At 38.0% G+C, this 25,563-nt stretch overlaps 1 protein-coding gene across 1 annotated transcript in view; it reads left to right on the forward strand.

Moving 5' to 3' along the window:
- The window catches only part of Elk (Eag-like K[+] channel), a 1,103,641-nt gene that overhangs the window by 661,111 nt on the left and 416,967 nt on the right, over positions 1-25,563 (forward strand). The gene's annotated exons all lie outside the window — the stretch shown is intronic.

The raw sequence follows: 25,563 nt of genomic DNA on the forward strand, positions 1-25,563 counted from the left end.
GCATTTTAAGTGAAATAAAGCCTTTAAGTTTGTTAAATTTCAATCAAAAATGTGACTTTTGATACAAAATATTTTAGCTTTTTTCTAGCTATTTGTTAAATTTTTTTAGTTTTTTTGGCTAGTTTTTTGGACAAATCTAGCGGTTTTTTGTGAAACAATTCTGGCAACGCTGATCTGAACCGATTTCGATGAAATTTTGCACATATAGTTAGTACTATACAGGACTGGATCTAGCGAACTTTTAGTAAGATCGGTTAATAAATAAGGGTTCTATGGCCAAATTTGGGAAAATCGGGCTATACATATATATGGGAGCGATGTCTAAATCTGAACCGATTTCGATGATTTTTTGCACATATAGTTAGTGCTATAGAAGACTACATTTAGCCAAATTTGGGTAAGATCGGTTGATAAATAAGGGTTTTATGGCCAAATTTAGAAAAATCGGGCGGTACATATGTATGTGAGCTATAGCTAAATCTGAACCGATTTCGATGATTTTTTGCACATACAGTTAGTGCTATAGAAGATTATATATAGCCAACTTTGAGTAAGATCGGTTGATAAATAAAGGTTTTGTGACCAAATTTGGGAAAATCGGGCGATACATATATATGAGAGCTATATCTAAATCTGAACCGATTTGAATGAAATTTTGCAGACTTGAAGGACAATGGAAAATATTACCTTTTGCCAAATTTGGTGACGATTCGTTTGAAAAAACGCGCAACGTGACCCCATTTGTCGAAATCGGGCGATACATATATATGGGAGCTATATCTAAATTTGATCCGATTTCTTCCAAATTCAATAGCGTTCGTCCTTGTACCAAATTTCATCAAAATCGGTTAATAATTGCGACCGGAATCCTGTGAACAACAAATACATGGACAGACGGACGGACGGACACCAAGCGCTAGATCGACTCAGGAGGTGATTCTGAGTCGATCGGTATATATTTTATGGGGTCTAAAATCAATATTTCTGGTATGCACATTTTTTGGCCGATCAAACTTATTATACCCTGACCACTATGTGGTTTAGGGTATAACAACGCACGCGCAAACATATCGATTACATCAACGACAGGTATCGATTACAGGTAGATAAAAGAAATATAGGGAAATTTCCTATATTCTAACAAGTGTGTTTCCTTAAGTTTTGAAAGGATTGAATAGTTCTTAGTACGAATGAACTAAAATATTTTTCTATGCCAAGTGTTATATAATAAAGGAAGTCAGTGTTATCGCTTTATACGAAATTTTACTAAATTTGAGGAAACTTGGTTTTAGTTCGGTTTTTGTTTATTTTAACGAATGCTTTGTTATCAGTGAATACAATTTTCTTGTTCAGTAGTTAATTCTTATACCCAGTGAAGAAAACAGTATTAGTAAACTTCCATGCCTTATTCTAGTTAATGAACTATTCTTAACTGCTTTCAGTTTAGGATATTTTTACTGAAACAAGTAAATTTTATTATTTCACACAAAAATTTAACTTAATGGAAATAAAATGGCTAAACTAAATTGATGAAAATGTTTTCCTTTAGTTTCGAAGGCACTTTTTTCTGGGTGTAGTAAGTTTTAGAAGTATGCAATCGAATATACAATGAAAAAGTTTCTGGCTAAGGAGAGACACTCTCCCGAGAAATTTTTGTTCAAATTTTACACGTTTTTTTTTCAAAATGGCATTTTATACCATATATAAGTGATTTTTTCATTCATTAAGACATCAATACAAAGGAATTGTAATAAAAAGCTATGATAGATACTGTAAATCTAATGCTAAATATCTTGAAATTAATTTATTCTAACACATGAATATAAAACGACAAATACAAAAAAATAACTAAAATAACTAATACACTCAAAAAAAGTGTTTAAACTTACAGAGTTCCTATTACTGTGCCAGCAAATGATAGAGAGTAAGCTCTGTCACCAATAAGAATGAGAGTGGACTGTATTACTGGGGGATTAGAGCAACCAAATACTCCGGGTTGGTGGCGGTGGGTAGCCTGTAATTACAAGTGCAGGTCTGGGATAATTTCTCAGCTCGAGAGATTATAACCAGATTATCCCAGATGGAACAACACAAAGAGGGTAAAAAATAAACCAAATGTGGGTTAGTTGTTTCACAATCAGTTTATTGGTAATTTGTATGCTCACCAGTTGAAGTGCGCGAAGTAAGTGTCCGTTTTCTTGATGAACATCTTACCACGAAATTTTAGCTTTTTTTGTAATATAAACTATACAAATGCTGATATTCATTTAAATTCAAAACTACAGTACATTTCAAACTATAACATAAATGTTTCAAATTCAAATTTTACGTTAAATTCAAATTAACTTAAATTCAAATACTTTAATATGAAATATGTATAAAAAAACATTTTTGTCTAATTTACAATTAGACAAAAAGTAAAAAGTGAAGCCAATTTAACTTTATTTTAGTTCATGGAATTATTATGTTTGGAAAAAGTTTTCTTTACTGTAACAATTTTTTGCGAACATTAGCTAAGTAAAGTTAAACACACAAATGAAGCATAAAGATTTACTAAATTCGTACCTCTCACAAAATAGTTTATTGCTACAATTTTACTACAAATGAGCCCATCTTGAATTTGTCCAAAAAGATTTACTTATTTTTATTATATCGGCGTTATGTCAGTGTTTGTAGTACTGTTTAGTTAAAATTTTCTAATATTAACCAAAATTTTTCTTCCTGGTGGGTTCAGTGTAATGTTATGAACTTTGTTCGCTAGGTTATTTTTATTTTTCAACTTTATTAGAAACATAGCCTCACAGAGGCCCTATTCGTTACAAAATTATTAGTTAAACTTCAAATATTTCTTAAAAACTAATAATAATAATTAGAAATCAAATAAATATGATATCTATACGTATCTCTATTTCCTACTGACAAATCAATTTAACGTTAAAAAAATATATAATGTAAACTACTAAATCGTTGCAAAAATAATAACAATGATCATAAAAATACAAACAAAATTCACAGTACGAAAAGAAAAACCTTCAGAAACATCACGGGAAACACATAACACATAACAATATCATTAGACTTAGATACAAATCCCCGATTCAGACGTTCAATATCACCACAAACAACACTATTACCGTCATTATCATCACAAACACCATTTTTTTTCTGAGAATTCCCCATATCTCCCGCGAGGATTTATTATCAAACCTTTTATTATGTTCCGCCCTTTTTATCCTCCTATAGCAGGAATCTGACGAAGATTAGCATTCAACACAGACAATTGCACATTAACATCAGGTGTTAAATACACACTGTCAAATAAACATTAATCTATTGCACTTTTCAAGGAAATGGGACAAAGAGCACTATAGTAAGGAAATTCATAAAACTCACGAACACGAGAAGACAAGATCTCAATCGACAAAAAAAGACTGTATGGTCAGAAATTCCAATTACTTAATTTTTCGAACCAATTCTCTTGATCCAAAAACTTAACCTTCTGTATCATAGTGTAGACTGTAGGCAACATACCGTTCGAATGCCTCAAAATTAATAGAAATAACTTCTTTAGCTCAATCACGCACAGTATCCCGTGGTTTACATACTGAGCTAATAAACTTGCACTGAAAAAACAGTGAACCCAGCAGGAAGAGAACTTTGGGTTAATTTTAGAAAATTTTGAATATTTTTAGAAAATTTTAACTAAACAATATTACAAACGCTGGCATCACGCCGATATGACAAAATTAAGTAAATATTTTTCGACAAATTCAGGAAAAATTATTAGACACAAATAATTTTTTTCACTTGTTGAAGAAAATTTTGTACCTCGAAGGAAAAAATTGGAGTTAAAAATTGCAAGAATGTCTTTAGTGACATACGAAGTTCATAATGGACGCATTTTTAGTAAAATTTACAAATTTAAAGAAATAATGAACTATTTTGTGAGAAATACGAATTTAGTAAATCTATATGCTTAATTTGTGTATAATTTTTTTCCGTTTTTTAGTTCATTTAACTAACGTAAGCAAAAAATTTTAGAGTAAAGAAAATTTTCTCCAAACATAATAATTCCATGAACTAAAGTAAAGTTAAATTGGCTTTAGTGAAATAGAGAGTTCACTTTTTTTTTGAGTGTGTAAAAATTTAACAATTAGGTGGCACTACTTGCTGGAAATTGACATTTCTTTATTGACTATTGGTATTTACGAAAAAGTGCCGGTTTGCTGTGACTTCAAAAAATAATAAAAAAAATTGTTGTGCTTGTGTTTTGTGTGTAATCTTGATAAATTGGAGAGGTAAGTGTTTGAGCTTTATTGTAGAATGTTCTTTTTGAACAATTCTTACGTTTTTTTTTTGTTTTTGGTGGCAAATAATGTTTGGCAACACACCCAATTTGTGGGAGTTTCTCTTCAAATAATAAAAATAAATGAAAATTAAAAATACGTGTATTTTATTTTTTTGTTATCATCTCCAATAAAAAATCATACAAATCGGCTGAAATATCGCCATGGGGCCAATAAATTTCAAGCAGGTATCCGTTATACCAAGAACATATAAATCTTTACCTTTCATTATAGCTCTTAGCTCTTGTATTTTAATCCTTCCTTGCATGACATTGCATATATGCAATGTTAGATTCTTATCTGTCTAGCTCCTATTCTTTTATATATTTTACCATAATTATTTTCTTATTCACATTTTGGAAGCCGTAGATTATATTTCATAAGGATTTTATCCAGTATCGTAACAATTTCATTTAAATAAAGCGAAACTTAAATAAGTATTCGAACATTTTAATTTATTTGTTTTAATATTTTGAAACTTGCTTAAAATTTTTTAAAATGTAAATATAAAATGAAAAATGTACTCTATTCTAATATATATATTTTTTTACTAAAACTTATATTTACAAGTGCTCTGCAATTTTATGCGTTTTAGCCGATATGAACTGTCATTGCATATATACTATATAATTGAATATGTGCAATATCATGCATTAATTCAACCGTCGAACGGAACGGACGTGTTTTTTTAATAGCGGATAAAATCATCGTAATAAGTACCTACTACGAATTTCAAGTGTGGTGGGATATTAGGCCACCATGCAGAGAAATTCAAAGACATCCACTGGGATGCTAACTTCAGGGCCCAGTGGACGGGTATCGACTGGTGTTATAAATTTGGGCAATGACCAAGAGTTAGGCCCAATTAGTCGACCTGTAGACGGGTCGACAGGTGGCGATAATTTGACAAGTCGAACCTTTTCCAAGGTAACGGCATCAAAAGGAGGTAATTCCTCACGAAAGAGATTCAAGGAACGCAGAAATGCTTTGTTTATCCTAAAGAAATTAGGATCAGGTCCTACGGATCCTCCAGATAAATCTTCATCATTGTAAGGCTGCATGTGCTGCCTTAAAAGTTCTCCTGATGAAAGGGGACATAGACATAGTTCTTATTCAAGAACCATATGTTTATAGAAACAAAATATGTGAATTAAGTACTCCGGGGTTCAAACTATTGCAGTATACTGGTAATAATTTAATTCGAGCCTTTATAATTGCTAAAAACGAGCTTAACTTGTTTCTGCTTCCTTCAATGTGCAATGCAGACACTGTCGTTGCCAATTTAGAAATAGCCAAATGCAAATATTGGGTATCTTCGGTCTATATGGGACATGACAGGGAGATGCCTCCATGTGCCGTTAAGACCTTAGTTGAGGAGTCACTGAAAACAAAGACGAAACTCATTATGGGATGCGATGCGAATGCGCATCATAGTATATGGGGAAGTAGTGATACTAATGCAAGGGGAGAGTCGCTAATAGAGTTTATTTTGCGTACTAATCTGGTAGTTTGCAACAAGGGAGATGCCCCAACCTTTGTCACTAAAAACAGGCAAGAGGTTTTGGACATCACCTTGGCCTCGCAAGAACTGAATGAAATGATATCTGAGTGGCATGTTTTAAGTGAACACAGCTTCTCAGATCATCGCTACATCAGTTTCAAATTTGATGTTCATATCACCAAGACCATATTTTCGCCAAAATGGTAGGAAAGCTGACTGGAATAGGTATAGGGAATCGTTCAATATGATGATACAGGAAATAACAGAGACAAATATGAGAAATGTGCAAGATATCGAACACGCAGTGGAGCGGATTACTAAGGCCTTCAACATCTCACTGAAAGCTGCATCCCCTAGAGGAAAGCCAAGGGGGAAACATCGACCACCATGGTGGTCTACGGAATTAAGTAATATGAGGAAATCCTGCAGGAAGCTCTTTAACAAGGCAAAGTCCACCAGAGCCCCTGAGGACTGGGACGCTTACAAGAGGAATCTGAGAGGATACAAGCGAGAACTGAGAAAGGCTCAGCATAACTCTTGGAATGACTACTGCGGCAGTATTGAGAATACGTCCGAGGCTTCCAGACTACGGAAGGTTCTAGCATCCACCAACTCCGCTCCAGGTTTCATTAAAACATCGGAGGGAAATTGGACAACGTCCAGTGAGGAGACGCTGGAGGTACTATTGGACACACATTTTCCTGGAAATCAGACGGTTGAACCATGTACTGGCGGTGCCACAGTTGCTCAGCGGTCGTTTCCTGTCGAGGAAATTGTATCGGAAACTAGAATAAGATGGGCGCTAAATAGCTTTGGACCATTCAAATCCCCCGGACCTGAAGGAATTACTCCGGCGGAGTTACAAGCTGTAACTGACAAAATTATCCCCTGGTTGTCAGTGATATATAAAGGATGTATCAACTTATCATATATCCCAGGAAAGTGGAGGGAAACAAAAGTCGTTTTCATACCTAAAGCGGGAAAAGCCTCTCACTCGAGGGCGAAGGATTTCCGACCAATCAGCTTATCCTCATTCCTACTTAAGACTCTGGAGAGGATGACAGATATTTATCTTAGAACTAGCATCGATTCAAGGTTGTTCTCGAAAGGACAGCATGCATACTCGAAGGGCAGGTCTACTGAGACCGCACTACATGAACTAGTCAGCTTTATTGAAAGCTCACTATCTGTGAAAGATAGTGAGCTTTCTAGACATCGAAGGGGCGTTCAATAATGTCCATCCGAGCTCGATATTAAATGGACTGACAACTCTGAATGTTGATCCATGTATACTCAGGCTGTTAGACGAACTGCTAATGAAGAGACGTATTTCAGCCACACTAGGACAAGCAAACATACAAAGGTATGTGAACAGAGGCACTCCCCAAGGAGAAGTTCTATCACCTCTTCTTTGGAATGTTGCTATAAATAGAATTCTCGTTACTCTAGAAAAAGAAAGGATAAAACTGGTGGCATACGCAGATGATGTGGCTCTGGCAGTCAGGGGAAAATTCCCATCCACAATCAGAGATATTATTCAGAGGGCCCTCCGGATGACTGAGAAATGGGCGAAAGACAATGGTCTTGGGGTAAATCCTGCAAAGACAGAATTAGTCATGTACTGCAACGATCGCAAAACTCCCACGGTTAGGCCTATTTCCTTAGGGGGTATTGAAATTCCCTTTGGTGAATGTGCAAAATACCTTGGCGTTATTTTGGACAGGAAGCTGAACTTTAAGCTTAATATTGAAGAAAGGGCGAGAAAGGCAACTGTAGCTTTGTACTCGTGCAAAAAGGCAATAGGAAAAAAGTGGGGACTGAAACCAAAAATTGTGCATTGGCTATACACGGCAGTGGTTAGACCTATAATGCTATATGGTGTTGTAGTCTGGTGGCCGGCACTTCAGAAACCGACTTGTTTAGATAAAGTTCAGCGTATGGCGTGTTTGAGTATTTCAGGCGCATTCAGCAAGACAGGAACAAATTCCCTTAATGTCGTGCTGCATCTATTGCCTTTAGACATTTTGGCCAAACAGTCAGCTGCAACAACGGCTGTGCGGTTGCGCGAACTATCGCTGTGGTCGGAAAAAGGTTACGGTCACAGTTCTGTCCTCAAAATAATGCCAGATGTGCCTAACGTAGTGGATTACACTTTGGCGAGTCCACTTTTCGACAAAAAGTTTGAGACTCTAATCCCCAACAGTGAGGCGTGGTGCACACAGACCCCGGGGAATAAAGAATATATAGATTTCTACACTGATGGCTCCAAATTGGATGGACAGGTGGGGTTCGGAGTATATTCTAATGATCTGGAACTTCGAATAGCGAAAAGATTACCTAATCACTGTAGTGTTTTTCAGGCTGAAATATTAGCAATAAGAGAGGTGGCGAATTGGCTGAGAAGTAATGTTCCAAAAAATGTGGGCATTAATATATACTCAGACAGTCAACCTGCAATAAAATCCTTGGACTCTGTGTTCCTCAACTTGAAAAATGGCTGAGCAGTACAATATTCACCTAATATGGGTGCCTGGCCATAGGAACATACCGGGGAACTGCGAAGCGGATGAGTTGGCAAGGCTAGGGACTACCTTACATATTCCAGGGGAACTAGAATTTGTTGGTATGCCCCTAGCTACCTGCAAGCTCATGCTGCGTGAGAAGGCTGTTATGATGGCAAATGTTCGATGGGAGAATTGCAAGGGTTGTAACGACACCAAGCAAATATGGCCCCATTTCAACTTAAACCGCACACTAGATATGCTAATGTTCTCGAGACGTCAGATATCACTCCTGATATCTGCTATAACGGGTCGCTGCCTGATAGGCGATTTTGCAAAAACTATTGGCGCGAAGTATAATGACTATTGTATGAGCTGTCATGATGCGGAGGAAAAAGAATCAATTAAACACCTCTTGTGTGAGTGTCCTGCATTTTGTGTAAAGCGCAAGCAACTTTTAGGAGCATATAGCTTCAGATTACTGGCGGATCTGGAAAACGTTAACTTAAGCAGTCTGCTACTGTTTTTGGAACAATCTGGTTGGTTCAACAAAGAAAAATAATCAAGAAGGTTCAGCGGTTAAAACTAGAAGTGCCCATATGTAATAGGTACTTTTAGTTAATGTGGTATCACAATGGACTGAATAGTCTAAGTGAGCCTGAATCTTAATCGGGCTGCCACTTTAACCTAACCTAACCTAAGTACTCCGGGGTTCAAACTATCGCAGTATACTGGTAATGATGTAATTCGAGCTTAACTTGTTTCTGCTTCCTTCAATGTGCAATTCAGACACTGTCGTTGCCAATTTAGAAATAGCCAAATGCAAATATTGGGTATCTTCGGTCTATATGGGACATGACAGGGAGATGCCTCCATGTGCCGTTAAGACCTTAGTTGAGGAGTCACTGAAAACAAAGACGAAACTCATTATGGGATGCGATGCGAATGCGCATCATAGTATATGGGGAAGTAGTGATACTAATGCAAGGGGAGAGTCGCTAATAGAGTTTATTTTGCGTACTAATCTGGTATTTTGCAACAAGGGAGATGCCCCAACCTTTGTCACTAAAAACAGGCAAGAGGTTTTGGATATCACCTTGGCCTCGCAAGAACTGAATGAAATGATATCTGAGTGGCAGGTTTTAAGTGAACACAGCTTCTCACATCATCGCTACATCAGTTTCAAATTTGATGTTCATACCACCAAAACCATATTTCCGCCAAATGTTAGGAAAGCTGACTGGAATAGGTATAGGGAATCGTTCAATATGATGATACCGGAAAAACCAGAGACAAATATGAGCACTGCGCAAGTTATCGAACACGCAGTGGAGAGGATTACTAAGGCCTTCAACATTTCACTGAAAGCTGCATGCCCTAAAGGGAAGCCAAGGGGGAAAAATCGATGGTAGTCTACGGAGTTAGGTAATATGAGGAAATCGTGCAGGAAGCTCTTTAACAAAGCAAAGTCCACCAGAGCTCCTGCGGATTGGGACGCTTACAAGAAGAATCTGAGAGGATACAAGCGAGAACTGAGAAAGGCTCAGCATAACTCTTGGAATGATTACTGCAGCAGCATTGAGAATACGTCCGAGGCTTCCAGACTACCTAAGGTGCTAGCATCCACGAGCTCCGCTCCAGGTTTCATTACAACATCGGAGGACAATTGGACAATGTCCAGTGAGGAGACGCTGGAGGTACTATTGGACACACATTTTCCCGGAAATCAGACGGTTGAACCATGCACTGGCGGTGCCACAGTGGCTCAGCGGTCGCTTCCTATCGAGGAAATTGTATCAGAATCTAGAATAAAATGGGCGTTAAATAGCTTTGGATCATTCAAATCCCCCGGACCTGATGGAATTACTCCGGCGGAGTTACAAGCGGTGGCTGACAGAATTATCCCCTGGTGGTCGGCGATATATATAGGATGTATCAACTTAGCATATATTCCACGAAAGTGGAGAGAGTCAAAAGTCGTTTTCATACCTAAAGCGGGAAAAGCCTCTCACTCGAATGCGAAGGATTTCCGACCAATCAGCTTATCATCATTCCTACTTAAGACTCTGGAGAAGATGATAGATATTTATCTTAGAACTAGCGTCGATTCAAGTTTGCTCTCGAAACGACAACATGCATACTCGAAGGGCAGGTCTACTGAGACCGCATTACATGAACTAGTCAGCTTTATTGAAAGCTCACTATCTGTCAAAGAATACACAATCGTGGCGTTTCTAGACATCGAAGGGGCGTTCAATAACGTCCATCCGAGGTCGATATTAAATGGACTGACAACTCTGAATGTTGATCCAGGTATACTTAGGCTGTTAGACGAACTTCTAAGGAAGAGACGCATTTCAGCCACACTAGGACAAGCAAACATACAAAGGTATGTGAACAGAGGCACTCCTCAAGGAAGAGTTCTATCACCTCTTCTTTGGAATGTTGCTATAAACGACCTTCTGGTTTCCCTAGAAAAAGAAAGGATACAAGTGGTGGCATATGCAGATGATGTGGCGCTAGCAGTCAGGGGAAAATTCCCATCCACAATCAGAGATGTTATACAGAGAGCCCTTCGGATGACTGAGAAATGGGCGAAAGACAATGGTCTTGGAGTAAATCCTGCAAAGACAGAATTAGTCATGTACTGCAAGGATCGCAAAACTCCCACGGTTAGGCCCATTTCCTTAGGGGGTATTGAAATTCCCTTTAGGGAGTGTGCAAAATACCTTGGCGTTATTTTGGACAGGAAGCTGAACTTTAAGCTTAATATTGAAGAAAGGGCGAGGAAAGCAACGGTAGCTTTATACTCGTGCAAAAAGGCAATAGGGTAAAAGTGGGGACTAAAACCAAAAATTGTACTTTGGCTATACACGGCAGTGGTTAGACCTATAATGCTATATGGTGTTGTAGTCTGGTGGCCGGCTCTTCACCAGCCGACAAGTTTAGACAAAGTTCAGCGTATGGCGTGCTTGTGTATCTCAGGTGCATTCAGCAAGACAGGAACAAACTCCCTTAATGTCATACTGCATCTATTGCCTTTAGACATTTTGGCCAAACAGTCAGCTGCAACAACGGCTGTGCGGTTGCGTGAGCTATCGCTGTGGTCGGAAAAAATTTACGGTCACAGTTCGGTCCTCAAAATAATGCCAGATGTGCCTAACGTAGTGGATTACACTTTGGCGAGTCCACTTTTCGACAAAAAGTTTGAGACTCTAATTCCCAACAGTGAGGCGTGGTGTACACGGACCCCGGGGAATAAAACATATATAGATTTCTATACTGATGGCTCCAAATTGAATGGACAAGTGGGGTTCGGAGTATATTCTAAAGATTTGGAAATTGGAATAGCGAACAGATTACCTAATCACTGTAGTGTTTTTCAGGCTGGAATATTGGCAATAAGAGAGGTGGTGAATTGGCTGAGAAGTAATGCTCCAAGCAATATTGGCATTAATATATACTCAGATAGTCAACCTGCAATAAAATCCTTGGACTCTGTGTTCCGCAACTCGAAAACGGCCATCGACTGCCGCAAATCTCTCAATGAGATGGCTTAGCAGCACAATATTCACCTAATATGGGTGCCTGGCCATAGGAACATACCGGGGAACTGCGAAGCAGATGAGCTAGCAAGGCTACACGCTCACAAAAAATCGCTTCTGTAACATATACTCCCAAACATATTTTGCTTCAAGCATATACATTTTTGGGTATTGCCCAAACATTTATATGTTTGATCTCTTCCAATATATAATATGTTTGAAAGCATATTGGTCTAAACAATATTTGTTTGGGTAGTCTAAGTTCCAAACATTTTGTATTTTTGCATCCAAATTCAATAATGTTGTCTTCCAAAAAACAATATGTTATTATATGAACATATAATATGTTTGGAAGCATTTTGCACCCAAAATTATTATATGCTTAAAAAAATTGTCAAAATTTTATTTATTTATTTATATATTTACAATCATAATGAATTATGAAAATAAACAGGTAATATAGGTGCTAACAACACCATGTAAAATAGCGCTCCAAGCTACTACACACATATATGTTTATAGGCTATTTCTAAATTAATATATGTTTGCATCCAAGCATATTATATTTACAAACATTTTATGTCCCAAACATAATATGTTCTAACATATTAACATATATGTCCCAAACATGTTATGCTAGTTTATGAACATTATATGCTTGCACTCAAAAATATTGTGTTTAAAAATTTGTGTTCCAAACATATAATGTTTATAGCCAAACATATGAAAAACAGTCTTTTTCATCCGTGTAGGAACTACCTTACATATTCCAGGGGAACTAGAATCTGTTGGTATGCCCCTGGCTACCTGCAAGCTCTTACTGCGTGAGAAGGCTGTCATGATGGCAAATGTTCGATGGGAGAATTGTAAGGGTTGTAACGACACCAAGCAAATATGGCCCCATTTAAACTTAAACCGCACACTAGATATGCTAGTGTTCTCTAGACGCCAGATATCACTCCTGATATCTGCTATAACGGATCGCTGCCTGATAGGCGATTTTGCAAAAACTATTGGTGCGAAGTATTGTATTGTATTAGCTGTCATGATGCGGAGGAAAAGGAATCAATAAAACACCTCTTGTGTGAGTGTCCTGCATTTGGTGTAAGGCGTAAGCAAATTTTAGGCGCATATACACGGATGAAAAAGACTGTTTTTCATATGTTTGGCTATAAACATTATATTTTTGGAACACAAATTTTTAAACACAATATTTTTGAGTGCAAGCATATAATGTTCATAAACTAGCATAACATGTTTGAGACATATATGTTAGAACATATTATGTTTGGGACATAAAATGTTTGTAGATATAATATGCTTGGATGCAAAAATATATTAATTTAGAAATAGCCTATAAACATATATGTGTTTAGTAGCTTGGAGCGCTATTTAACAGGGAGCGATATTGAATTAAGTTGGTGGTTGTTGCTTGTTATTACAAAATTAACATTTTATTTTTCCTTGGGCAATTGATCAGCTACTTCTTTGATCCTTACAAACTGTGTGGTCCGCTGCTCGAATCCCCGTCCGGCAAAAGGTAAAATTAAAATTAAAAAAAATCATAAAATTGAATAATTTCTTCTACAATGTTTGTATTACAGAAAAAGGTGCTAAGAACTAAAAAATCTCGTGGAAGTGAGAAAGATGTGGGGGAATATACAATTAGGCAGAAACAAAATTTTGAGCATTCAGGTCGAAAACCTATGTTGTTAGCACCTATATTACCTGTTTATTTTCGTAATTCATTATGATTGTAAATATATAAATAAATAAATAAAATTTTGAGCACAATATTGTTTGGGAGCATATAATATTTTTGGGTGCAAAATGCTTCCAAACATATTATATGTTCACATATTAACATATTGTTTTTTGGAAGACAACATTATTGAATTTGGATGCAAAAATACAAAATGTTTGGAACTTAGACTACCCAAACATATATTGTTTAGACCAATATGCTTTCAAACATATTATATATTGGAAGAGATCAAACATATAAATGTTTGGGCAATACCCAAAAATGTATATGCTTGAAGCAAAATATGTTTGGGAGTATATCTTACAGAAGCGATTTTTTGTGAGGGTGTAGCTTCAGATTACTGGCGGACCTGGAAAACGTTAACTTAAGCAGTCTGCTAATGTTTTTGGAACAATCTGGTTGGTTCAACAGAAGAAAATAATCGAGAAGGTTCAGCGGTTAAAACTAGAAGTAATGTAATAGGTACTTTTAGTTTATGTGGTATCAAAATGGACTGAATAGTCTAAGTGAGCTTGAATCTTAATCGGGCTGCCACTTTAACCTAACCTAACCTAACCATGCATTCAGTTAATTTTTTTCCACTAGGACACATAGGGACGAATATGAATATAAAGACTAATATCGTGATGATGATGGAAATTTAAAAACGGAGTTTGATATAAATTGAGGTCGTAGAAGACGCACAAGATGTAAGAGAAGATTCGAGTTGATCCTTGGCCTACATCGTTAGAGAATCGTTTAACAAACAAGCTGCTGGGTTGTAATTGTTACACGTATATTCATCGTGATAGATAGATTAGATGGGTTCTGCGGTGGTCCTCCGTTGTCAATAATGTTGGTGGCAATTTTAGGTGTTGCAAAGCTCCTCAAAGTTGTTTCATCATAAGCGTTCGAACTCGGCTATAGAACTTTATATGGTGTCGAACTGCACTTAATTATAAACAGAAGTTCACCACTGTAGTAGAGGTGTGCACGTGACTAATATTGTGCTCACGCTCACGCACACTCACGACGGAGAAATCATATTCACGCACACTCACGCACGATATTTTTTGGTAGGACTCACGGTCACGCACGCTCACGAAAAGAAAATTTATATTCACGCACACTCACGCACGAAAATCTTTTAAATGTCATGACTCACGAAAAAAATCGTGAAAAATGTCGTGACTCACGAAAAACTTCGTGACTCACGAATAATTTTATGAGTGATTTACCTATAGAACCTGACTGAAAACATGAGTATGGTTAAAATCGAGTGCGTTATAAAACTCTTACCACCTAGGATTTCACTAAAATTATAAACGAATTCAACTCGTAAGCAATTTATGTTCGTAAGCACGACATTTGGTTGGTTAATCACGCTCTCGCACACTCACGCCGTTGCCATAAGCGTGACTCCCGACTCACGCGTGAGTCACGAAAATGTTCGTGAGTCACGATAATTTCGTGTCACGTGCACACCTCTACACTGTAGTATCAGAACTAACTGAAAGTGAAAATGAAGTTATGGGTCGCCACTATACCTAATCTAACCTATGTTAAAAAGAGGTTCCTGGTTTTCGTGTATCATATAAATGCGAAACTAGCTGTGCATCAAAAAAGCCAAAAAATAATTTGGAATACCAAAAGTGTGACCTTTAACATTGCACCCCGAGAAGCAGTATGATGACCTCAAACATGTTTTAAGAGCAAAATATTAGTTTTCGATGAGGAACATGCTACTATAATGTATCTGTTTTTGCAAACATTTTATGTTTGGCGAGAAATCAACATTTTTGTAGTAAAAAGTGTTCCATTTTTCCCATCCAGCAATTTTTCACAAAAACATGTTTGATGTGAGCACATTCCTCCTCTGCGTGTAACATATAGAGATAACATCGTGCACTAAAGGAATTGATTATCTGCATGGAATTGCATATATACAATGTTACGTAACTTTTTCTTTAGTGATCAGAATTGAACAAAAATTGGTTTACGGTATCATAACTCCATATAAACAATTTTAACATACCAAAAATGTTTATCCTTGCTCAAATTAAATCAAGCAACGAAGGGAAAGGAAAGCTATCCAGCTCAAAGCTACGAAGGTTAAAATGCCCAATATTTAGGTTATTTTTGAATCTCGATAATTTAGTTGATAGATATCTGTTGTCATTAACAACATCACCCAAATTAGTTGACAAATTCATTTGATTGGATCTATCGCTATTCCAGAACTAAAACATAAAAAAGTATAAATACCTTAATAAATAAAAGTTTTATACGAACTAACAAAATAAATAAATAATTATAATATAATATATAAACAAATAAAAAATATAATATTAAAATGTGCATGAAAATATTAGCTACTTGGTGAACTGCCTGGGGAGTTAATTGAGTAATTTACAACTCCATCGAGCGTGTTTACGCACTCATTTAAATCGTGCTCTCTTTCCATGTCATCATGACCGTATTAAACAGCTTGTACTTACGAATCTTCTTTAGTTTCCAAAGCTTCCTAAAAAAGTACATTAATTTCGAAGCTGTTCGGTTGAGGTGGTCATTCAAATATACCCGGCTTCTGTGTCAACCGCCAACCACATCACCCAACAAGAGGGATTCACGCTTGTGGTAAGATCTCATTACTTCGTCTCTGACGTGCACAGAATTAAACTTCACAAGTACCGCTTTCCCATTGGAAATATAACAGCAGTGTCGAATATCAATATTTTTCAGGTTAACGTCACACAACTGAGCTATTTTTATTACGGGTTCTCTCAGATGCTTTATTCCTTTTGGCAAACCATTTACAAGTACTGCTTTCCCATTGGAAATATAACAGCAGTGTCGAATATCAATATTTTTCAGGTTAACGTCACACAACTGAGCTATTTTTATTACGGGTTCTCTCAGATGCTTTATTCCTTTTGGCAAACCATTTACTATGATGTTGGATCTGCTTGACCTACTTTGAGAGGCATCACAAGGAGTCTGAATTTATTTTATGTTGTTACCATATGTATTTTTCAAACTGTCTTAGGTTAGGTTAAAGTGGCAGCCCGATTAAGTTTCAGGCTCACTTAGACTATTCAGTCCATTGTGATACCACATTAACTAAAAGTACCTATTACATATGGACACTTCTAGTTTTATCCGCTGAACCTTCTCGATTATTTTCTTCTGTTGAACAAACCAGATTGTTCCAAAAATATTAGCAGACTGGTTAAGTTAACGTTTTCCACGTCCGCTAGTAATCCAAAGCTATATGCCCCTAAAATTTGCTTACGCCTTACACAAAATGCAGGCCACTCACATAGTCATTATACTCCGTGCCAATAGTTTTTGCAAAATCGCCTATCAGGCAGCGACTTGTTATAGCAGATATCAGGAGTGATACCTGACGTCTCGAGAACATTAGCATATCTAGTGTGCGGTTTAAGTTTAAATGTTTGCTTGGTTTCGTTACAACCCTTGCAATTCTCCCATCGAACATTTGCCATCCTAACAGCCTTCTCACGCAGATACAGATTCTAGTTCACCTGGAATATGTAGGGTAGTTGCTAGCCTTGTTAACTCATCCACTTCACAGTTCCCCGGTATGTTCCTATGGCCATATTAGGTGAATATTGTACTGCTCAGCCATCTTGTTGAGCGATTTGCGGCAATCGATGACCGTTTTCGAGTTAAGGAACACAGAGTCCAAGGATTTTATTGCAGGTTGACTGTCTGAGTATATATTAATGCCCATATTTTTTTGGAACATTACTTCTCAGCCAATTCGCCACCTCTTTTATTGCTAATATTTCAGTCTGAACAACACTACAGTGATTAGGTAATCTTTTCGTAATTCGAAGTTCCAGATCTTTAGAATATACTCGGAACCCCACTTTTCAATCCAATTTGGAGCCATCAGTGTAGAAATCTATATATCGGGTTTTGCCCTAGGCCTGTGTGCAACACGCCTCACTGTTGGGATTTAGAGTTTCAAACTTTTTGTCGAAAATTGGTCTCGCCAAAGTGTAATCCACTACGTTAGGCACACATAGCATTATTTTGAGTACCGAACTGTGACCGTACTTTTTTCCGACCACAGCGATAGATTGCGCAACCGCACAGCCGTTGTTACAGCTGACTGTTTGGCCAAAATGTCTAAAGGCAATAGATGCAGCATGACACCAAAGGAATTTGTTACTGTCTTACTGAATGCGCCTGAGATACGCTGAACTTTGTCTAAACTTGTCGGCTACTTAAGTGCCGGCCACCAGACTACAACACCATATAGCATTATAGGTCTAACCACTGCCGTGTATAGCCAATACTCAATTTTCGGTTGTTTCCTATTGCTTTTTGCACGAGTACAAAGCTACCGTGGCTTTTCTCTCCCTTTCTTTAATACTAAGCTTAAAGTTCAGCTTCCTTTCCAAAATAACGCCAATGCACACTCACCAAAGGGAATTTTAATACGATCTTTGCAGTACATGACTAGTTCTGTCTTTGCAGGATTTACCCCAAGACCATTCTCTTTCGCCCATTCCTCAGTCATCCGGAGGACTCTCTGTATGATATCTCTGATTGTGGATGGGAGTTTTCCCCTGACTGCTAGCGCCACATCATCTGCGTATGCCACCACTTTTATCTTTTTTTTTTGGGGGGAAATCAGAAGGTTGTTTATAGCAAGATTCCAAGGTGATAGAACTCCTCCTTGGAGAGTGCCTCTGTTTACATACCTTTGTATGTTTGCTTGTCATAGTGTGGCTGAAATACGTCTCTTCATTAGACGTTCGTTTAGCAGCTTAAGTACACCTGGATAAACATTCAGAGTTGCCAGTCAATTTAATATCGTGCTCGGATGGGCGTTGTTGAACGCCCCTTCGATGTCTATAATCGCCACGATTGTGTATTCATTGACAGATAGTGAGCTTTCAATAAAGCTGACCTGCACCTCAGTAGACCTGCACTTCGAGTATGCATGCAGTCGCTTCGAGAGCAAACTTGAATCGACGCTAGTTCTAAGATAAATAGCTATCATCCTCTCCAGAGTCTTAAGTAGGAATGAGGATAAGCTGATTTGTCGGAAATCCTTCGCACTCGAGTGAGAGGCTTTTCCCGCTTTAGGTATGAAAACGACTTGTTTCCCTCCACTTTCCTGGAATATATGCTAAATTGATACATCCTTTATATATCGCCGACAACCAGGGGATGATTCTGGCAGTCACTGATGTAACTCCGCCGGAGTAATTCCATCAGGTCCAGGGGATTTGAATGGTCCAAAGCTATTTAACGCCCATTTTATTCTAGATTCCGAAACAATTTCCTCGATAGGAGATGACCGCTGAGCCACTGTGGCACCGCCAGAATATGGTACAACCGTCAGATTTCCAGGAAAATGTGTGTCCAATAGTACCTCCAGCATGGAGTTATTGGATGCTAGTACCTTCCGTAGTCTGGAAGTCTCGGACGTATTCGCAATAATGCTACAGTAATCATTCCAAGAGTTATGCTGAGCATTTCTCAGTTCTCGCTTGTATCCTCTCAGGTTCTTCTTGTAAGCGTCCAAATCCACAGGAGCTCTGGTGGGCTTTGCTTTGTTAAAGAGCTTCCTGCACGATTTCCTCATATTACCTAACTCCGTAGACCACCATGGTGGTCGATTTTTCCCCCTTGGCTACCCCTTAGGGCATGCAGCTTTTAGTGAAATGTTGAAGGCCTTAGTAATCCTCTCCACTGTGTGTTCGATAACTTGCACAGTGCTCATATTTGTCTCTGGTATTTCCGGTATTTCCAGCTTTCCTAACATTTGGCGGAAATATGGTCTTGGTGGTATGAACATCAAATTTGAAACTGATGTAGCGATGATCTGAGAAGCTATGTTCATTTAAAACCTGCCACTCAGATATCATTTCATTCAGTTCTTGCGAGGCCAAGGTGATGTCCAAAACCTCTTGCCTGTTTTTAGTGACAAAGGTTGGGGCATCTCCCTTGTTGCAAACTACCAGATTAGTACGCAAAACAAACTCTATTAGCGACTCTCCCCTTGCATTAGTATCACTAGTTCCCCATATACTATGATGCGCATTCGCGTCGCATCCCATAATGAGTTCCGTCTTTGTTTTCAGTGACTCCTCAACTAAGGTCTTAACGGCACATGGAGGCATCTCCCTGTCATGTCCCATATAGACCGAAGATACCCGATATTTGCATTTGGCTATTTCTAAATTGGCAACGACAGTGTCTGAATTGCACATTGAAGGAAGCAGAAACAAGTTAAGCTCGTTTTTAGCAATTATACAGGCTCGAATTACATCATTACCAGTATACTGCAATAGTTTGAACCCCGGAGTACTTAATTCACATATTTTGTTTCTATAAACATATGGTTCTTGAATAAGAACTATGTCTTTGTCCCCTTTCATCGGGAGAACTTTTAAGGCAACACATGCAGCCTTACAATGATGAAGATTTATCTGGATGATCCGTAGGACCATCGAGATTTTCAACAACCGTCACATCAGCCGCTTCAATCGGGTCATCAAGAATGTCCTCTTCAGAGATATCGGTGACTCTCGCAATAACCATAGGTTCAACTTTGGTGAGTTCTGATGCATACGGTATCTATCCATGTCTTCAACTTTGGTATCTCCCTGGTCTTCGCAAGAGGATCCGCTTACTTCTGATTCAGACAGAGGCTTGTCCATTTCTGAATCCTTTAGCTGATCGTTTTTATATACCTTCGTTTGGATATAATGAAAGCCATAACATACACCGCCCTGAGACTTTGTTAGATGTGGCAAAGACTGAGTGTTCAATATAAACACTGCATGCCGTCTTGGCCCATCCACTTCATCCAAACGGCCAACCTTCCAATCAGCTATTGGAAGATCTGGATTGCATTGTTTCAGTCTATCTAAAATAGATTCAGGGTCAGGAGGGTTTGCAGGTATCCACGCATGTGCTCTAGGTCTAGCCGGTATGTCTTTCTTCTCGACTAACTCTAGAGCAGCTCCTTCCCAAACTTCACCAATTAGTATCAGAGCAGCTTTAAAACATACTATAGACCTCTGGTCCTCAAATGCGACTAGCTTAAATCGTCCTTGATACCAACCAGCCTCTTGGTGTCGAGGATCTGGGCCGGGAAACTTTTCCAGCACCTGTGAGTAGACGCCAGACAGAGCATTCTCAATTTCCCCCATTGTTGCTTTGGAACCATACCGTCCAATGCTCCTTTATTTATGATAGCCATCACAAGACTGTCTTTAGCAACTGAGGCAAACGATCGTTGATCCCTTTTGGAGGATGGCAGCTCATCCGGTGATCGTTCCCTTTTTCCAGCCTCAAGAATTCCTTGAGCCCATTTTAAGGAATCGCTTTGTTTAGCCGACAACGTTCTTGGGTCGACTGTTATCCTAATTTCTTTAGGATAAACAAAGCATTTCTGCGTTCCTTGAATCTCTTTCGTGAGGGATTACCTCATTTTGATGCCGATACCTTGGAAAAGGTTCGACTTGTCAAATTGTCGCCACCTGTCGACCCGTCTACAGGTCGACTAATTGGGACTAACTCTTGGTCATTGCCCAAATTTATAACTCCAGTCGATAGCCGTCCATTGGGCCCTGAAGTTAGCAACCCAGTGGATGTCTTTGAATTTCTCTGCATGGTGGCCTAATATCCCACCACACTTGAAATTCGTAGTAGGTACTTATTACGATGATTTTATCCGCTATTAAAAAAACACGTCCGTTCCGTTCGACGGTTGAATCCGTTAACAACCATGCCTAACTAGGCGCATATCGGTCTATAGTTATATATTGCCCTCAGATAAATCGATCCCCAATCACACAAATATTGGTCCATATCAAGTTCATATTTGTATATAGCCCCCATATAAGCGACCCCCATATTTCAATTCTGGCTCCCTACGTACCGTGCAAAAGTCCATATCGATTCGTAATTATTTGCAGACTTACCTACACATACCTTTTTTGTCTAATATATACCACGTATGGACTAACGACTATTTAGAAAACGATTTAAGATACCACAACCCAAGTAATTCGATTGTGGATGACAGTCTTTCGTAGAAGTTTCTATGCAAACCATGGTGGAGGGTACACAAGATTCGGCCTGGCCGAACTTACGTCAATATATACTTGTTAGAGTTGGGACAGTAAAATGAAATAAGGAGGAAATAGTGAAAAATTACACAGTAGTTTAGTTCCTCTTTATTAATAAGTAGTCCACGAGGGGTTGACGGACACCTTCAAATATAAAAGCGGGCATTAAGTTCGAGTTTTGCAGCTAAAACAATTTAAAAAGTTTATTTTCTTTAAAATGAATTATTAAAGAAAAATAAAAGGCATTTTAGAGCGATGGTGTTAAATGGTAGTAAAAAACTGTTCACGCCTAACTAAATTTATGTTTATATTATAAACAGTTTTTTGTTTCAAAATTGTTATTTTTGCAATAAAAAAATATTTTGTCAAAAAAATCAGTCAATTTCGTTTATATCAAGCACTGTTACTGACTATAAATCTGTAATAACCCACATTTCGAAGTTTCATTATAAAAATTTAATATAGTATATAAATGTGTAAATTAAAAAAAAAAAACAAAAGTGTTCGGTCGGATCAGTGATTGAACCCACGACCCTTTGCATGCAAGGCAGACATGCTAACCACTGCTCCACGTGGCAAACAAATGTATGTTTCTGTTAAATAATGTTATGTTTGCATGGGCTCGTGGGCGCTGCAAACTATACTATATAAATGTAACTTATAACGATAATTATCTACTGGTGAATATAACAGCTACGTAGCCCAGTGGATAGTGTGTTGGCTTACAAACTGTATGGTCCTCGGTTCGATTCTACGTGCAGGCGAAAGGTAAAATTTAAAACATTTATAAAAGTGAATAATTTCTTCAACATTATTTGTATTACAGAAAAAGGTGCCAAGAACTAAAAAATTTCGTGGAAGTGAAAATTACGAGTATGTTAGGGAATGGGCACGATCGTCTTTGGGAAAAATTCTTCTAAGCATATAATATGTTTGGGCTCAAAATATTTCCAAACATATAATATGTTCACATAAAACAAATATATTAATGTTTCGGCAGTAGAAACCTTCTCTCGCATACGGTGTCCATCCATGTCTGCATCTTTGGTATCTCCTTCGACTTCGCAAGAAGATCTGCTTATTTCTGATTCAGACAGAGGCTTGTCCGTTTCTGAATCCTTTAGCTGATCGCTTTTATATACCTTCATTTGGATATAATGAAAGCCATAACATACACGGTCCTGGGACTTTGCTAGATGTGGCAAAGAGTGTTCAATATAAAGACTGCATGCCGTCTTGGTCCATCCACTTCATCCAGACGACCAACCTTCCAATCAGCTGTTGGATTGCATTGTTTCAGTCTATTTAAAATAGATTCAGGGTCGGGAGGGTTTGCAGGTATTCACGCATGTTCTCTAGGTCTAGCCGGTATGTCTTTCTTCAAAACTAACTATAGAGCAGCTCTTTCCCAAACTTCACCAATTAGTATCAACACAGCTTTACAACATTCTATGAACCTCTGATCCTCAAATGCGACTAGCTTAAATCGTCCTTGATACGTGATACGTGAGCAGCTCTTTCCCAAACTTCACCAATTAGTATCAACACAGCTTTACAACATTCTATGAACCTCTGATCCTCAAATGCGACTAGCTTAAATCGTCCTTGATACGTGATACGTCCTCGACAACGTGCTTGGGTCGAGTGATATTAATTTCTTTCATTTCTGCGTTCCTTCAATCTCTTTTTTGAGGGATTACCTCCTTTTGATGACGTTACCTTAGGGAAGGTTCGACTTGTCAAATAATCGCAACCTGTCGACCCGTCTACAGGTCGACTAATTGGGCTTAGCTCTTGGTAATTGCCCAAATTTGTAACTTCAGTCGATACCCGTCCACTGGGTATCGACTCCATCCTGAAGTTAGCAAACTAGTGGATGACTTTGAATTTCGCTGCATGGTGGCTTAATTGCCCACCACACTTAAAATTCGTAATAAGTACTTATTACGATGAGATTACCCGATATTAAAAAAACACGTCCTTACGACAGCATAACAATTTTCTACAGCATCCTCCACTTTAGTAATTCGTTGCTCAAACTCATCACGCATTTTACTAAGGACAACAATTAATTTATTCGCCAAAGCATCTAGTTGCTTTTTCATTCCCAATTTATATTCCTCAAACTGCTTTTCCATATTCGTTATGAAAGTAGAAAACGAGAGAACGTATGTCCTCCACCTCATTCAGTTGGCCAGAAGCTTCTGCGGGGTTAATTTGACTCACAGAACAGACAATCGAACCTTCTTCGACAAATGGAGGGCATTTAAACTGGAACATCCTGCTCTTTCGGTTTTTATACAAGAACGCATGTTGTTTCTTAGCGAAAATGTTTCCTTTTGCGGTGACATAGTTGTAATCCTGTGTAAATTTCTGCCAACAAAGTGGAGATCTCATAGATGTTATTGATAATCAGTTTTCCAACATAACATATGAAGATGTAAAGAAAGAGACAGTACATCACAAAAACCAACAACACACAGGGAAGAGAATAAGTGTGACACCAACAGTTTAGAAATAGCGAGATAATCAAAGATCCAAAATCACAAGTTCAAAACAAAAGCAATTACTTGTCTCCCAATGGTTAAATTATGGTCCAGGTGTCAGTCCTCTTTTGATTCTGCTCCAGCATTCTTCATTAGATGACGGCACGGGAGCCACCGTGGTGCAATGGTTAGCATGCCCGCCTTGCATACACAAGGTCGTGGGTTCGATTCCTGCTTCGACCGAACACCAAAAAGTTTTTCAGCGGTGGATTATCCCACCTCAGTAATGCTGGTGACATTTCTGAGGGTTTTAAAAGCTTCTCTAAGTGGTTTCACTGCAATGTGGAACGCCGTTCGGACTTGGCTATAAAAAGGAGGTCCCTTGTCATTGAGCATAACATGGAATCGGGCAGCACTCAGTGATAAGAGAGAAGTGCACCAATGTGGTATCACAATGGACTGAATAGTCTAAGTGAGCCTGATACTTCGGGCTGCCACCTAACTTAACCTCACCTAACCTAGATGTCGGCACAATGCAGTTCTTCTTCTTCCTCTATCAAACTGCAAGAATTATTGTTGCCAAATGACTCGATTTATGGTTTGTAATGCGAAACAATATTCAACGAATTAATCAATAAATCTTCAGCGCCCGCAGACAAAATATACTCTACACAAGCAATTCCTCATTCATTAAACTCCTTTTATCGCTTTTTATTAATGTTTTTTATATTATAAACTGGGACGATAAAAAAATTTAGCAAGTCATTTCAGTGTTGCTAACTTTTTCCAATTACTTTTACTTTTATGAATCAATAAATTTCTAAATATAAAATGTTTTGCAATCAATATCCCGGGTCCTTTCCATCCATGATTTGAAAAGATTCAATAAAAAGAATTTGTGATTTAGTATTTTGGTAGAAAAACGAACATAGTACACTATTTTACGCGTAGTAAATCACGGCTTTAACAAATATTCCGAATTTACCAGGCTTTCAAGGGTAATATATTGTCGATTAACTTGCGAATATTTTAACATTAAATTAAATATTATATTACATGTTAGCCTGATACCGAAACAGGCAATTGACGTCCAAATGCATTATATCTAATTATACAATTATTATTCGAGCTTTATGGACAGATATAGATTAAGGAACATGGTTAATAGAGCCATTGAAAAGAAAACGCCAGGTACAAATCTATACACGCCTGGACTGTACATGTTTCGGTTCGGGCGAATGAACCTTTCCACAGCCTTTAGTATAGATCTGGCTGGGAGAGATAACTCAATTTTGGGCCCTTTATGCTAACTCCTTATGGAGA

Source organism: Haematobia irritans, chromosome 5 (genome assembly GCF_050003625.1).
Source record: "Haematobia irritans isolate KBUSLIRL chromosome 5, ASM5000362v1, whole genome shotgun sequence".
In the NCBI taxonomy this organism is placed as follows: domain Eukaryota; kingdom Metazoa; phylum Arthropoda; class Insecta; order Diptera; family Muscidae; genus Haematobia; species Haematobia irritans.